General features: G+C 44.7%; 1 protein-coding gene across 1 annotated transcript in view; it reads right to left on the bottom strand.

Annotated features, from left to right (window-relative positions):
* LOC138517019 (zinc finger protein ZFP2-like) overlaps positions 1–4,766 on the bottom strand; it is a 45,958-nt gene extending 41,192 nt beyond the window's left edge. Inside the window, exon 1 of the mRNA XM_069632526.1 lies at positions 4,692–4,766. The gene's annotated coding sequence lies outside the window, so the exon portion shown is untranslated. The remainder of the gene's footprint in view (positions 1–4,691) is intronic.
* Positions 4,767–15,730: the final 10,964 nt, after the last annotated feature.

The raw sequence follows: 15,730 nt of genomic DNA, 5'->3' as shown, positions 1-15,730 counted from the left end.
TTGCACCACATGTCAAACTTTCAATACAGGGATGATACTACGGATGTTATGCTGCATCTTGCCCCGCCCTACTGGCCCGTTCCATACATTACACATAAGACTATGCCGATATGGGTTGTAATGGCTCCCGGTACCTCATAGTAGTGGTTTGTCCCCTCTCATGGTGGGTAGAGGCAGGGCCATTCACACATCCAGATGCCAAATGTGCTACTAGATTTTAGGTACGTGAGGTTTTCCCTCTGTGAGGTGTGTGCAAGGTTTTAAGGTCAGACAACGGCACACATTTGTTCAATGCACTATTTCAGCACGTCACAACACTACTTGGCATTAAGCAGCAGATGTGTTCAATTTACCACCCACAGGCCAACGGCGTATTGGAGAGGATCAATGTCCAAACTGTGTACCACGTTGAAGAACTGGGTGCACTGTTTGCCCTACACAGCCCACCATCTGTCGCCTCACAAAGTGGTCCCTGGTCGGCCTATACACACCCCCATATCCCCTGTAAGAAGAGCTTCTGACGCACATAGGGAAGCATTATTCTGACATGAGTGGTGTGGGAAGAAACACTGAATGGGAGCGGGTATGTGTGTTATTCTGCACGCGTCAGGATTCCAACTGTGTTAGTACCACAAGCAGTCCCAATTATAGAGGTACAATGCCTAGTTCATCTATGCCGAATAAAAGGAACATTGCAGGCACATAGTGTGCAACTGGAAATGGTGGGTCCAGATCTTGTACAGTGCAGCAGCAATTCAAATAACATTGGGTGTGGAGCGTCCCTAGCCGACGGTGAAAGGACATAAATATGTCAATAACAACTGGCAGGACACCACACTACCTTGCTTGGCAGACAGTCTGGTAATATACAGCAAGGAAAGGATAGCACGAGTGGGCAATTTCTGTGCACAAATCTGGACAGAGCAGATCACACAGCCAACGTGGATTGCAACAATGGAAAAGCCGGTGCGAGTACACAAGAAAAAAAAGAATATAGACTGTTTCAGCAGCAAGGGTACAGTGTTTGTCGGCTCGATGGAACGTTGCAATAAGACTCTCCTGATCACAGACATGAAGAGAACAGCAGCAATGATGGATTACTACTGGATCTATAACCAACAAGCTTACTTGCCCCTCCCACCATCATGGAGGGGCTTTTGTTCGCTGGCCACATTACACTCAGCACTATTAGTAATCCCAGAAGAACACCTGAATGGGGAGCATTGCGCGCCGAGGGGCCAACTAGTCTCCCCACATTCGAAAATGAAGATAAGGGCCTATTGCTCACACAAGAGCCCACATTCAGCCAGGAAAAGGACAATTACAACTAAAGAGGACAAAAAGAACGAATTACATATCTAAAGACTCTTCTGCATTGCTTGTTGAAATACCAGATGAATACAGGCCCTTCAGCTCAGCAGAATCCTTTTTTGCATCTTTACTTTTGTCAGGAGTGCAAGCCGCGGGAAACGCCAAATGGTTGCAGATCGTGTGATGGGGGGCGGTCCAGCTCATAAACAATACAGAGAACGGTTTCAATGTGATCAAGGCTGCGTGCATTCAGACTTATGACAATGCAAAACCAATGTGTTGGACAGGTTAACAGCAATGGAAGGGGTCAGAAAATGGTCAAAGGCATTTGCAAAATAATTGGCGATTGCTGCTGCAGAGAATGCGGAGAACGCATCATTATCCTTATTGCAGCTGTCCATGGTCTGGGTGTTCACATGAAGAAGGAGGGAGGAGTACAGGACAGTGATTGGTTTACTTTGGCATTCAGTTGGGCCCAGTCGTTGCTCGGAGCGATCATGAAGATGTTCGGTGTTGTGTCAATGTGGCACCTAATAGCGCAAGAATGGGGGTATCGATCAGGGTTCCAAAAGCACCTCGCAAGACAAAAAATATTGAAGTACAAACTGATACCCCAAAAAGAATGCTGCCCATCCCGTTAGGAGATGAAGTTGGCCATCTATACCACACTATAATTTCTCCACCCCCTGACCTAGAACATTACACAGAGGTTTGGGTGAACCTGGCGGGGGATGCATCTATATAATTTATTCACCTGAAGAGTACACGCGTAGGGGGGAGTGTTTGCAGTCAGTGTGTAGGGCCCGAGTGACAATAAAGGGAACTCAGCCATATGTGGAAGCAGAGAGGAGAGAGCGTAGACGTATTACAGAGTTTGTTAGTGTAGAAGTAACACAAGGGGGGGAATGTTGGGAAGGGGGCAGGTGCATACAAACAATAGGTGGCTGAGGGACGCCATCTTCTTGGTTTATTCCTCTGTGGGTTTCCTCCTCCCGGCTGGGGTGTAGGGCAGGTCTACCCGGGGGCATAGCTTCTTCTTGGGCGGAGGCGTGTGGTGTTGCTCTGCAAGACATTTGCCGGGCTGCCACTTGGGTTGACCCCAACACGTTTGTTCTCCACTACCGCCTGAACCTCCATCGTAGGGAGGCCTTCGAGACTGGGTTCTTGGGTGTGGCTCTTCTGTGATATGCTTGTTGCTGCTGCTGTCTTGGACTGTGTACTTCAATAAAATTGATCGGGTTCAATATCCCCATCTGATCTGGTGTGGTTTATTTTCGCCCCATTTTCTCTTCAGTTGGCATGCTTCAATGATTAGTACTGGATGAGGAAGAGGGACATGGAGGTAATGCTTGGATTACTTACCGGAAATCTTCATTACTCCTAGTTCTAGTCTAATGGGCCTTCTCAGGCAGTTTCTACTTACTTTGGTGGCTCGGGTGCGGCTGGCGGTTATGAGAAGACTCTAAAGTAACATAAAGATAGAAAAGGGGTTCCTGTGGGAGGTGGGTCGCATCATTGATGAGTACGGGGACGAGGAAGAGTGGGACTGGGAGTAATGAAGATTACTGTAAGTAATCGAAGCAGTAGTGGATGGCGAGTTTTTTTTAAATTGGGGTGGGTGCAACCATTTCCTGCAAATATGCGAGCCCAAACCAACCAATAGGCAACCGAGGTTGGTTGGGGAGCCCAAACCAACCAATGGGGTTTTGGTATTTTTAGCACTAATGGGTTAATATGGTGTATTATACAGCACACTTTCTGAGAAAATGGGGTAAAATCCTCAGTTTACAATCGGTTTTGTAGGGTAAAAAGCCAATATGTGTGCATTTTCATTATGCCTTTCTCCCTCAATATACAACAGTATAAAAAACATGTTCATGCTGACTGTACCCATGCATTTCAATCCTGCCTGTATGCCAGTTTTTCCATATAAGAACATACTCATGTAATGGCAGTAATGATATTATAAGAAAGGCTATTCAAGCTGGCTTTGCCAATACATGTCAGTATCCCGACGTAAGGAGATACTCCTCTTGGGTTTGCCATTAAAAATTCCAAGCTACAATATGAAAACATTTTCAAACTGGCTGCACCAACATAGACTACTCTAGAAATGCAATAACACTCATCAAGATTGCATTTTCCTTAATGCCTAGTCACAAATGACATGTCACACACAGTAAGAAATTCTATATGGACTAGCTGCACCAAGTATATGCCAGTATAGGCACACAATAACACCATGCATGCATTATCACAGATGCCAAGTACAAAATGCCATATCACAGTAAGAAATGGTAGCTTAACTGGCTGCATCAAAACATGCCTGTGCAGACAAGTAATAACACTTCGCTGTGGTGGATGGTGATGGCACAGTACATCTCTCCCCTGTATGAGAGGGTAATTCCGATTGTGAACATTTCAGTCAGCCACAGACACCAGATAGTCATACAGCAACAGCCACCTGTGACTCTGGATCCTTAATGGTAACAATCTAACCAGTGCACACAAGCACAAACGCCCCAACATCACACGACGCACAAACACTAGCACACACCCGAGGCACGAGTCTTGTCCATATGGTTACAATGCACAGGGCCTCCCGTACCAAGTCCCACATTGTAATAATAATTGGTTATTTATAACGCACTTCATACCCAGAGGTTTCTAAGCGCGGACCTGGGGATCAAACCTGTATTACTCCATTTAGTTTTGCTTCCAAGACAAGCATGTTGCCCCTGATCTATACTCCCAAGAGCGCACATGCAAAACAACACTCACAGAGGCCAGTTCTTCCTGGTTCTGAACCTATCCTCTGGCCCTATCCTTCCTAACCCACTCCTGTCTTGCAGAGCCACACAAGCGCTTGGAGACTGCCCGTGGGAGGTAGCGGTGGGTGGTATAAATCAACATAACTTAACATTTAATAAGTGCCATGTCATCTATAATTGGGGGGCAGTCCTGATTTTTTAAGTTTCCGCCACTGTGCATGCTGGGACTTGTAGTGCCCTACTCACTATGGGAATGGGGCAATGCAAGCCCCAGCCCTGCTTCTGGCTCAGTGAGTCTTCCAGGCGCCCCTTCGGCAGCTCCGCGCCTCCTATGCCATAGCTCTCAACTCTCACGCTTTTGGCGGGTGTCACCCGCCTTGTAAACAGCTGACTCACCCGCCAAGCCTCCAGCACGCCCATTCATTTCAATGGGCGTCTCACCCGCCAAAACTAAAATCGGGTGTTTTCACCCGCCTTCGCGACCCAAATGGTTGAGAGCTATGCCTATGCGCGTCTATGAATTGGGCTCCTTTGGCCTGAGCCTCGCGGTTGTGATCTTCCGTGAGCCCTGCGGGGGCATGGGGCGTGGGGGGCAGAGGTGGGGTTTACCTGCTCAGGGGGACCAGCTGCTCCTCGGCGGTCTGAAAGCCGAGTGAGAGGGCTTCCGGCCCGTGCTGCCGCTGCCTCCCGTGACCCGGAAGTAGAGGCGCGGGGACTCGGAAGCGGAAGCGCGGGCTCTGGGGTGGGGGCGGGCTGTTTGGTGTCTGCAGAGGGTGGATGTGGCGAGACGCCCAGGCAGACAAGGTCTGTCACTGGCACATACTGAGCGGGGGTAGAAGGGGGAATGGACCCCAAAAGGCAGGGAAAACATCGAAATAAGTACATGCTAGACGGCCAAAGCAAGCCACTGATAGCTTTTATTATTACGTCTGGATGGTTTATATCAAGCAACCTTAAAATACATTAAAAAAGATTACATTCCTCGAATAATTCCATACAAATTTAATCATAAATTAGGACACATCTACCAATTCATCTCAGGGCCACGTGCTCTCCTAAAAATTACACATTTCTAAAAATATGTACTTTTGTATTTCTTAGTTATGATCATTGGTGTCTGTTGTGCTCACTGGCTGCAGGAGTTGAGTCTGAAACAGACAGGCCATGCTTCAGAAGACACACCACACGAGACGCGGTGCAGAGACAGACAACTCCTCATATCATGCTCAGAAGCTGTCCAATTGGGTATATGTATGTCTTGCCATTTATAGACATTATTTTCTTAGGGCGAGTATTGTGACCAGGGCCCAAATGCCATTACTCATGAAAAGGGTTTCTTGCTGAATCACTATCACAGACGTGTTTCAAATGAAAGTTTTTAGGCAGTCTTTTGTTCCCAAAATGCTTTTTGCTTTCATGCAAATCACCAGGCTTGGGTTGCATGAAGAGATACTGTGTTGCTTGACTTGGCCTGGGGCCCATGCTCAGGCTCACCTCCCCACCACGCACCGCCATAGCTCTCAACCTTTCATAGCCCTTGGGATGGTGAAAACACACGATTTTGCATTTGGAGGGTGAAAGCCCATTGATTCCTATGGGCGTGTGGAAAATTTGGCAGATTAGAGAGTTTCCAAAAGCGCGTGAGTTGAGAGGAAGGCACCCCAAGAAGGAGAAGGATCCCAGAGTACATGTTTTCTATTTCCTGCATTGTTCACTGGGGACGCTGTACTCCAGTCCTGGGTGTTTCTTTTACTCATTGCTGGAACTTCACGTTATTATTGTGGGATTCCACTAGCAACAAGGTGGGGAGGGGGGAGATTATGGGATTGTTCTCATTCTCATGCCAGCCCCACATAAACATTTTCCTTTCAGACAATTAATCGTGAACACCTAGACAATAACCCACGGGAGGAGCGTTTCACATAACATTGTAAACAAAGTACAAAAAGTGCACACCTTTCAAAACTAAAAAGCTGTGCTTAAATATTTCATGTGGCATACAATCTTAAGTGAGTACACAGAGCTCGTGATCTGCTGCTGAAGTGGTCTAGTGGATACGTGTCTCGGTTCAAATTCACTAAAATAAATGAAGGAGGTAAATGTATTTCCAAGATCCATGGAGACATGTTTGCCTGATCCTACATCTGTGATGATCCGGTCCAATAGCCATCACTGCCTTTATTTTACTTAGTGCAGTTTATTCAATTGACGAGGCCCAAGATTCCACCTCCCAGAAGGGTGGCGGTGTAAATATGCTGTGGGGGATCATAAATGGGAGCAAATCATACCCTTGAACGCTATGTGAAATAAACACTCTAGCAGATGACATTACATTGCGTTGCAATCTCTTTCACTGTGAATACAATTTAAAAACCAAATATTTCACTGAAAGCAGTTTAAAAAGCATACGCACCTTTGTTGGCTTTTACTGTGACCTTCTAGTCAGCATGGGTAAAACGAAGCTATACCTCTATTTCTGCTTGCCATGTTTCTTAAACAATGTATTCATTGTCAGGTTTCTTTTTTTATGTAATTTGTGTACTATTAAATACATTGCTATCAAAATATAATTTCAAACCTTAACAAATACTAATAATTGCCTATCTTTCTTTCATCTTTAATGCGTTTTAGTTAAAAGCTTTACACATATTTCATCAATGTACATTCATAAGATCAATTCATAAAATGTTTTTCGAACATACATAAGTCACTAAAATGCGTATATAAAATATAACATTTCATCTGAATAAATCAATATACAATAAAGTCGCAGTAGCCCATCAGGCTGTCGTTACAGCAGTCCCTCTCCTGATTCACTGCTGTGTTCTAATGTTGCCTTTAATGTTAACCAGACTCTATAGAGTGCCAAATGTAGACTAATAGTAGTATCTCCAGAATGAGGGCTCCTTCATTGATTCCAAATTGTGAACAAAGCCCGCAAAGTGCACCATATAGATATGACTTATAATTATTCTTTTATGCAAAACAAAGGGGGGTCTGGGAATCTCTCTACCAGCACGAACACCACGAACACAGCCCAATGACCTGTTCTTGGGTGAATAACCCCTGGGAGAGACTCTATCAAGTCTTTAGCTCACTGTCCCTTTCACAGAGAAGACATTTCCCCACATATCAGTCTTTGTCCTGCCCTGGGGCAGTCCAGCACCGAAATGCTAGGCAATTCTCCTCTGAACAAGAGTACCACCAGTAACCCCATACACATGTTTCAGCCTTTTTGGGCATCATCAGTGAGGTGAAGCTGTGCCTCTCTAAGAACAGTGAGCAAAGGGTCCACGTCTGGATCGCCCTGGTAACTTAGGGTGAGACCCAAAGTTAATTTATGCAAAACAAAGAGGGGTCTTGGAATCTCTCTACCAGCCTGAACACAGCCCAATGACATGTTCTTTGGTGAATAACGAAGTACCTGTGAGAATATACAGAAAAGTTCCCATGCACCTTCAGGAACCAAGTTCTACTACCCCAAGGATTATAAACAGTATGTAGGATGTTGGATATTCTGTTCACCATCTGGAGGGAGCTCTCACATGACTTAGAGTGTGGATGAACATATAAAGAATGCGGTCCCCTGGGGAGGAAGGGTGGCAAAGATTTGGATTCCGAAGAAAAAGCAGGATGGAATGAAGATGCAGATAAATGATGAAGAGGAGATGAAAACAATGGAAGAAGAGAATTTGGTCGAACATTCGACCTGAGAGGGGAATGTAGAGGAGCAGGTAGATGCTTTCTCACTAGTTCCCACACCCCCACCACCGGCATACTGAAATAATCAGAGAAGAGTAGTAAATGCACTGTATTGTTCCTATACAGCAATAAGTGTATGAGAGACACTATGCACTCAGACAGCCATACAGAATGCACCCTCACGTTGAGCCAGTGGAAGGATGCCACATGGAAGGATATGGACGTCATGCAAAGTTAAGTGAAATCTGACGAGGGCAGAGTGATGTTATAAAGAAAATATATGAACCTATGCTGAAACGATATGAAAATAATTAAGTAGTAACAATGTAACTGAAGCACCAATAAAGCCATGTACCTAAAGCTAAAGTAATCATGGAAACAAAGAAGATGAAGTAACCTACTGGCCAATAACTGTAAATACGCAGTAACGCAAGGTAGAAAGGAAACATATAGAGGCTTGCTATAGAGGACTATATAACGTGGCTAGGACGATCATAATAGTAAAATGGACACTGGCTCATGTTGAATTCAACTAAGCTACCTCAGAGACAGACCAAGGCTGTAGAATCAGGAGACGCAAGAGAACAATTCTTTGTGCAGAAACGACGATAAGTCAAGGCCGAGAATTAAGGATGCTATTTTAAGGAATAAGCACAGATCACAAAGGGAGTTACATGGATAAGCTCGGAATGTGTGACATTCCTCTTAGATTCAAGAAGAAGAAAACATATGCAAGAGCCAACTATTGTCAATTAAAAGTGTACAAAGGTCAAATGAGACAGAGTGAGCAAGTCTCTAGAGGCCAAGAGGAGTACCAGCACCCAGCATAATTGAATCAAATAGCAGTAAATAGAAGGTTGAAATTGACAAATTGGTGGTCTCTCGAAAACAAGGGCTATTCATAAGAGCCTCAGATGAAAATAGTAGTGTGCTCACACTCACTTGAATGTACCAGTCAGTGAGCAGGCTGGCATGGTCAACTACATAAGGAAGACTTTGGGTTATGGCCAACCGATGAGAGATGATAGACTAATTGGGAAAACAGGGAGTAGTCTGACGGCATTCAAACACCTAAGTTTTGTTCCCCTGACGTGCTGCTAAAGAGCCGAAAGTCCATAGTTGGAATAGCATGCCAACCAATCAGTGTGTTTAAAGGGACAACCTAAAATAAAATGTTGCATAGACCAATGAACTGCTATTTTGTCTACTAAAATCAGTACTGTACGTATACAGAGGTAGCTCAAGGTGTGCCCTACAGGTAAGGGGTAGCCAATGATGCAATAATCCTTATGTGTTCTGTAAGTAGATATGTTCCCTTAATCAATTCCTTCCCTCAATAGGTTTTGTATTTTGCCATGTAGAATGATGTAATAGATGACAGACATTGGGCTATAAAACCTTTGGCATAATCAAGGTTAGTTGTGAGTGTGCATGCATCAGACCGATGCCTATCAGTTCTGGATGCTTTATTAGATGAGAATAAAGTAGTACTTTGCCATATTCCTTGAGATTATTTGGTCTGAGATCTTTACTTTTAATTCCACCTAGCACAAAAGATGCTTCAAGTTGCTAGAGCACAGAGTGAGGCCAGAAGCAGAAGGCAAGCTGAGGGTCTTGAGAGGAAAAGGAACTCCCAAATCAAGTGGCTGGACCAAAGAGTCCCGTGATGGAGAAGGGTGTGGGTCCCTAGCGAGCCAGAAGCCGTAGAAAATGGTAGAGGAGGTTGGGAAAGCAGTGCAGCCCACAAAACCAGTGTCTATGAAGCTGGTGAGTGAAGCACAGTGTACAAATACACTGCGTGAGCCTTGCCGGTAACTGTAACCAGCTCCTGAGTGACTTGCATATTGCCTAACACGAGTGAAATCTGTTTGTTATATCTGAATTCGAAATTGAAGATAATAGGGCTAAAATCCTGCGCCAGCACACATAAGTCTTGACATGAGGTGTGTGGCTTTGTTGACAAAATTCCTACTGCAATTTTTAATGTGGGTTAATTTGGTAAACCATAATCATGATTAAGTATGGTTTTGCTTTGTTCAAAATTATTGCTTGGGGTTGTCCAATTGAGGGTGGGTCTTCCTCTATTAAATGATAAAGTTGTTCTTATAGATAGGTAGTTGGTGGCCCATTAGGTTTGATAATAAGGTTGTCCTTGCATATAGAAAATGAGTGTCCCATTAGGTCTTTCTTGAAGTAATTTCCTAAAAGGGATGAAGGTATTATGTCCATTTAGTTCTTCTTCAAAGTGGTAATCTCCTGCCCTCTACACATGTTTCACCACTCTGGATGAGTGGCTCATCAGGAGGGATTTGTGCAGTCTTTATAATTAGAAGATCTGTAGAGAGGACGGGATAGATGCACATGTGAAACCCTGCATGTGTCGGCATAGATGTCAAGTAGAGGATGAAAAAGCAATATGAAGACAACATCATTTGGAAGCCAAACTCACCCACAGTAGCTCTTGGATTATTCAAACTGGAGTTAAAGATGGGATTCCATTTGTAAGGTGGTCAATCCTAAGGACAAAGAGTACCTTTTCGCTATTCAGGTAATGGTACTAGTCTTTAAGGTCTGTGTTAAGGGCCTTGTAAGTCAATATATCTGAAGTTGTATTGGCAATGGAATTGTAGCACTCGTGCATAACATCTGCAATTTCTTTCTTGAGAGCTTAAAGCTAAAGTTATTCAAAACCATTGTTGAACTAGTTAAAGACTGTTCGTTCCTAACGGAGTGGTCGCATGTCCCTGATTAACTAGAGGGAAGGTTCCTTCTAACATTAGCCAATATACAAGTTAAAGGTTACAAAGAGTGAAAACTTATCTAAAAGGAGGTTGTGTGTGCCTAATTGTAATTCCCAAAGGAAGGCAGAACTTCATCCTTTGCCGTCATACGGGAATACAATTCTTTATTCAACCTTAAACCTTGAAATCCACTTTAAAGAGAGGTTGTGTATGCTTAATTGTGTTTTCAAGTGAAAGACGGACTCTATACTATATCCAGAAGTGACATTCTTTCCATTTCAAAGAAGTAAAGAGTCTAAATTGTTGAAGTGAAGAACAAGTATTACCCAAGCCAAGAGGCATCCCCTTTGCATAGTGAATCCAGCCTTGCCAAGAGTTAAAGAGACATCCAAAGGCACTGTGAAGTTTTTAACCATTAAGTGGCCTAAGAAAGAAGTATACCATTGTTTCCTGAAGCTGAGAGAGTGGCACCAAGGCTTCGTGTAATTACTTGGGCTGCTAACTGAGAGGAAGGTGTGAGTGGAGCTGGGAATTGGGAGCTAATTGCTTATGAAGGATATTCAGAAGTACAATACAACCCGCTAAAGGCTGCTGGAGCTAAAAAGAAGGGAGTCTTATGTGCAGAAGCATGTTGTTCTTGTGGCAGTCAGACAGACAGAAGAGGCAAAGAAGCTGACCCTTTTGAGAAAGTCATTACAAAGAGTGCCTTGCCTACACAAAGAGGTCGAAGTGTCTTTTCAAAGCCCGACTAACAATTCAAAAGTACTGAGCAGTAAACTGTGGTGGTATATTAAGTTGTTAGCAGATGCTACATTGAAGTGGTTTAAAGCAGTAACATACTGTGCGACAAAGGTGACTGTTCTCATAGTACCAACAGTAGAAGTGTTGTTGTGAAAAATAGAAGCAACAGCCCAAAGAAAGCATCCTGACAAATATACCAAATGTAAAGTTGTAACTGAAGAAGTCCTAAAGAATTGTGTATTATTGCCATTGGAAAATATTACACCTTCTTTTGAACTGTGACCATTTATCTGAAGTAATAGACAATCTATCATAACCAGGATACTCATTGGTGCTATTTCTTTTTCTGGAAGTTGGAAGGGGATCTTTTCATCTAGGAACAAAGAGTTGTAACCAGTGGAGGTTTATTTGAAGAACTTTATCTTTGACTAAACCTTCAAGAGCTGGTTCAAAACCTTTCTTTTCTTTTGTTGAACATTTTGGAGTTAACTTTGAATCCTGGGGAAGGGACCTTACTCAGGACAGGAGAAAGCCATGCAGACATTGTGCTGATATTGTTTATTACATTGTGTTGCTATATATTTGTATATTTGTTTAGTGTGAGTGCCAGTTTTCCCATGCTAGAGAATGTTTCCTTAGCCTCTAGACTAGGCAGGGAATTCCTCTATAGAGAAGGGCAGGCAAGGTATTTTCTTTATATAATTTCTTTAATAGAATGCATATTTTGAGAAACCTACAAACAGTTGTCTGCTTCGCACTACTGAACCCTCACAGTACTGAGCGGGAGGATCACATGGGAGGGGACCACCACCGCGGGAGAAGGGAAGACTATCAAGAGAGAACGTTGTATGTCAACCACCATATTGCCCTACATTATCCCCTACACAACACGGTTAGGGCCCAAGCACCCTCATCCTCTTTGTCCCCTCTTTCTGCTGTTAGTTACTTCATGCAGTGTAGCTCTATTTATAAAATAGACAGTAGTGTGACGAGGAAGAGTGAGGAGGGTATGGGAGTAGATGGCTCCACAAGTACTGACACGAAGAAGAGCAGTTGTCAATACCTGTACTTGGGCTCACCTGTGGAGGCTTGGAAAGTCTCTTCTTTGTGGGTTCGGGCTTCCCACGTTAGGTAAGAACGGGTTGTCTCCGACGCCACTCTGTCGAGTAGTCAGTTGGGGGCTCAGCTCCGGGTGAAGCAATAACTCAGGAAGCACTGATTCCCAGGGTGCTTCTGAGTGAGTGCAGTTCAACAATCCAGGGCGAAGACAGGATTCCTAGGGAGGATTGGAGCAGTCTCAAGGCAACCACGGTAAGTTTGAAGGATCCGGAAGCCCAGGAAGGAGTGAGAGCAGTCCGAAGGCAACTGCAGCAAGTTTGAAGGATCCGGAGGCCCAGGAAGGAGTAGCAGCGGCCCGAAGGCAACAGCAGCAGGACTGCAAGGAATCGGCAGAGGCCGAACACTCCAGGAAGGGTGGAGACAAGGATGGAACCGCAGGACTTTGGTTCAAAAGATAAGCGAACAGGAACACAGGGAATAGCAGCGTCTGAAGAACTCAGAAACTACGGAGCGTTGAGACGCGCCGTACCGCAGGGGCGGGGCGCTTATCAAGCTATTGGGTAAGTCCCAGGAGCTAGACTGCAGATCTGTTATGGCGTCCGCCATGTTGAAGGGCTTGGAAGGCCACCGTGTTGCGGTGCCGTAGAGACCAGGAGGACCAGTGGGCCAGTACCGAGGTTTCATGACAGTATACTCCCTCCGAAACCTCAAACCCCCAGGCTTGCCAGGGAGTAACCGATGGAACCGTTGTACCAATCTAGGGGCATTAATGTTAGGGAACGGCTCCCAGGTACGATCACTAGGTGTGTATCCCTTCCATTCCACCAAATATTGTAAACTGCCTCTGATGTATCTAGAATCACAGATCCTGGAGACCTCATATTCGACCTTGCCTTGGACGAGAAGAGGAGGAGGTTGAGGAGTGTTCTTGGTGGTTTGATGATAGGGTTTCAACAAGGATGTATGGAAGACGGGATGAATCTTGTTCCGAGTGGTGGGTAGATGTAGTTGATAGGCCACATGATTGATAATCTTGGATATCGTGAAGGGTCCATAGTATCAGGGTGCTAGCTTGTTTGGTCTTAGATGCATGGGTAAATACCGGGAGGATAACCAAACCTTTTCCCCCATGGCATATGAAGGGGCAGGACATCTCTTGGCATCTGCATGTTTCTTCACGTCTCTCCTGGCAATGGTTAGGTGATTCTTGATGTCCTAATGCGTTGATACTGGTTGCGCAGTCCAAGAATCTAGAGACGGAACAGGACTTGTCGAAGGTAACACCAAGGGAAGCACTGATGGGTGGAAACCCTGGTTACAGAAGAAGAGGTTTGTCTTTATCGCTGAATGCTCGGAGTTGTTGTGGGCAAATTCAGCAACCGGGATCAAAACAGACCAATCGTCCTGAACCCTGGAAGCTAAGCATCGCAGATTTTGTTCGAGGGTTTGGTTAATCCTTTCGGTGATGCCATTAGTCTGAGGATGGTATCAAGATGATAAGGCATATTGGATTCCTAGTACCTTACAGAGATGTTTCCAAAATCTCGAGACGTACTGAGGCCCACCGTCTGAGATAATCTTAGAAAGAAGTCCATGCAATCGAAAAATGTGGGTCACAAAGATGGCAGCCATTTCTGGCGCAGATGGCAAACGGAGTAAAGTGGGCCATATGAGAGAAGAGGTCTATGGTTACCATTATGGCTGTATGTCCTCTGGAGGAGGCAGGTCTACTGTAAAATCCGTGGCTATGATTTCCCAGGTCTGGGATGGTAGGTCTGGGTGGAGAAGCAAACCTGTTGGTTTTCTGCTGTCGGTCTTTTATTGATTGCAGGTGGTACATGCCTGGATATATGTTTGAACGTCCTTGATCATCTTGGGCCACCGGAAACTCCTTTGAATAGAAATAAGGGTACATCTGACTCCGTGATGTCCGGAATGGAAGATGTCATGGCATAGGTGTATTATTTGTTCCCTCAAAGGCTGGGTTGGAAGCACTAGTTGTAAACCTTGAAGAAGGTACCCGTCTCTGGATTTTAGGGCCCATGGGTTGTTTTCCTGGAATTCCTTCCGAAGGTCTGAGGTTGCAGTCTCGATCTTGATTGTATCCAAGAGACTATTAGCTTGAGCAATGAATACAGTGTTAGGGAACATCCTGGGAAGATCGTGTGTTTCTTGTGGCAGATAATCTGGACGTCTGGATAGAGCATCTGCTATAACATTTGAGGTTCCGGGAATATGCTGGATGTGGAACTGATATTGAGCGAAGAAGAAGTCCCATCCCACTTGTCGACTGTTTCTGCATTACACAGACTGAAAGACCTGTAGGTTTCTGTGGTCTCTTCGAACCAACACAGGGTGAGTGGCACCCAGTAGGAGATGACGCCATTCCTTAAAGGCTTGGCAGATGGCAATTAGTTCTTTCCCCAGGACTGAATAATGAGTGTCACAGGGAAGCAAGGTCTGGGACAGATAAGCTATGGGATGTTCCTGGCTATCATAGGCTTCTTGTTTTAGAACCGCCCCAATAGCATATTCCGAAGTGTCTGTTTCGACTATGGAAGGGTCTTGTAGTATCTGTTTGGATCAAAATGGGGCCGTTTGTGAACTTCTCTTTCAGAGTTTGGAAGGCAGCTTCCTTTAAGGAAGTCCACTGAAAGGGAATGTTTTTCTTGAGTAAGAACACAATCAGTTGAACAATTGAGGAGAATAAGGGTATGAACTTTCCGTAGAAATTTGCAAGGCCCAGGAAGGATTGGATCTGTTTATCTGAACACAGGACTGGCCAGGAAGTGATGGCTTCAACCTTGGCTGGATCCATTGCCACCCCTTAGGGGTTCAAGATGAAACCCAGGTAACGTACCATCGAAACATGAAAGATGCACTTTTCTGGTTTGGCTAACAATTGATGTTCCTTTAGTCTTTGTAGTACTGAAGAGACATGTTCTTGATGCAGGACTGGATCATTTGAATACAACAGAATGTCATCCAAATACACGATGACGAAAAAAAACAGCATGTCAGAAAAAACCCTATCCATGAAGCGTTGGAATATGGCTGGGGCATTGGTGTGGCCGAAGGGCATAACCAAGTATTCAAAATGTCCAAAGGGTGTTCGAAAGGCAGTTTTCCATTAATCGCATTCTCTTATCTTGGACTAGGTGATAGGCTCCTCTTAAGTCCAACTTGGTGAATATCACAGCACCCCAAAGTGCCTCCAGTATGTCTGATATCAGCGGTAAGGGATACCTGTCTTTCTGGGTACATTGATTCAGCCCTCTGTAACCGAGACAGGGTCATAGTTCCTTAGTGTCTTTTTTGGGCACGAAGAACAAAGAAGCTCCTGCTGGAGACTTAGATGGGCGAATGGTTACGTTAGCAAGATTGGTGTCCGAGTAGTCTCGTAAG

Source organism: Ambystoma mexicanum, chromosome 6q (genome assembly GCF_040938575.1).
Source record: "Ambystoma mexicanum isolate Mex_15411 chromosome 6q, UKY_AmexF1_1, whole genome shotgun sequence".
NCBI lineage: Eukaryota > Metazoa > Chordata > Amphibia > Caudata > Ambystomatidae > Ambystoma > Ambystoma mexicanum.
The sequence above is the reverse complement of the archived record's forward strand: the minus strand, read 5'-3'. Positions and strand labels throughout refer to the sequence as shown.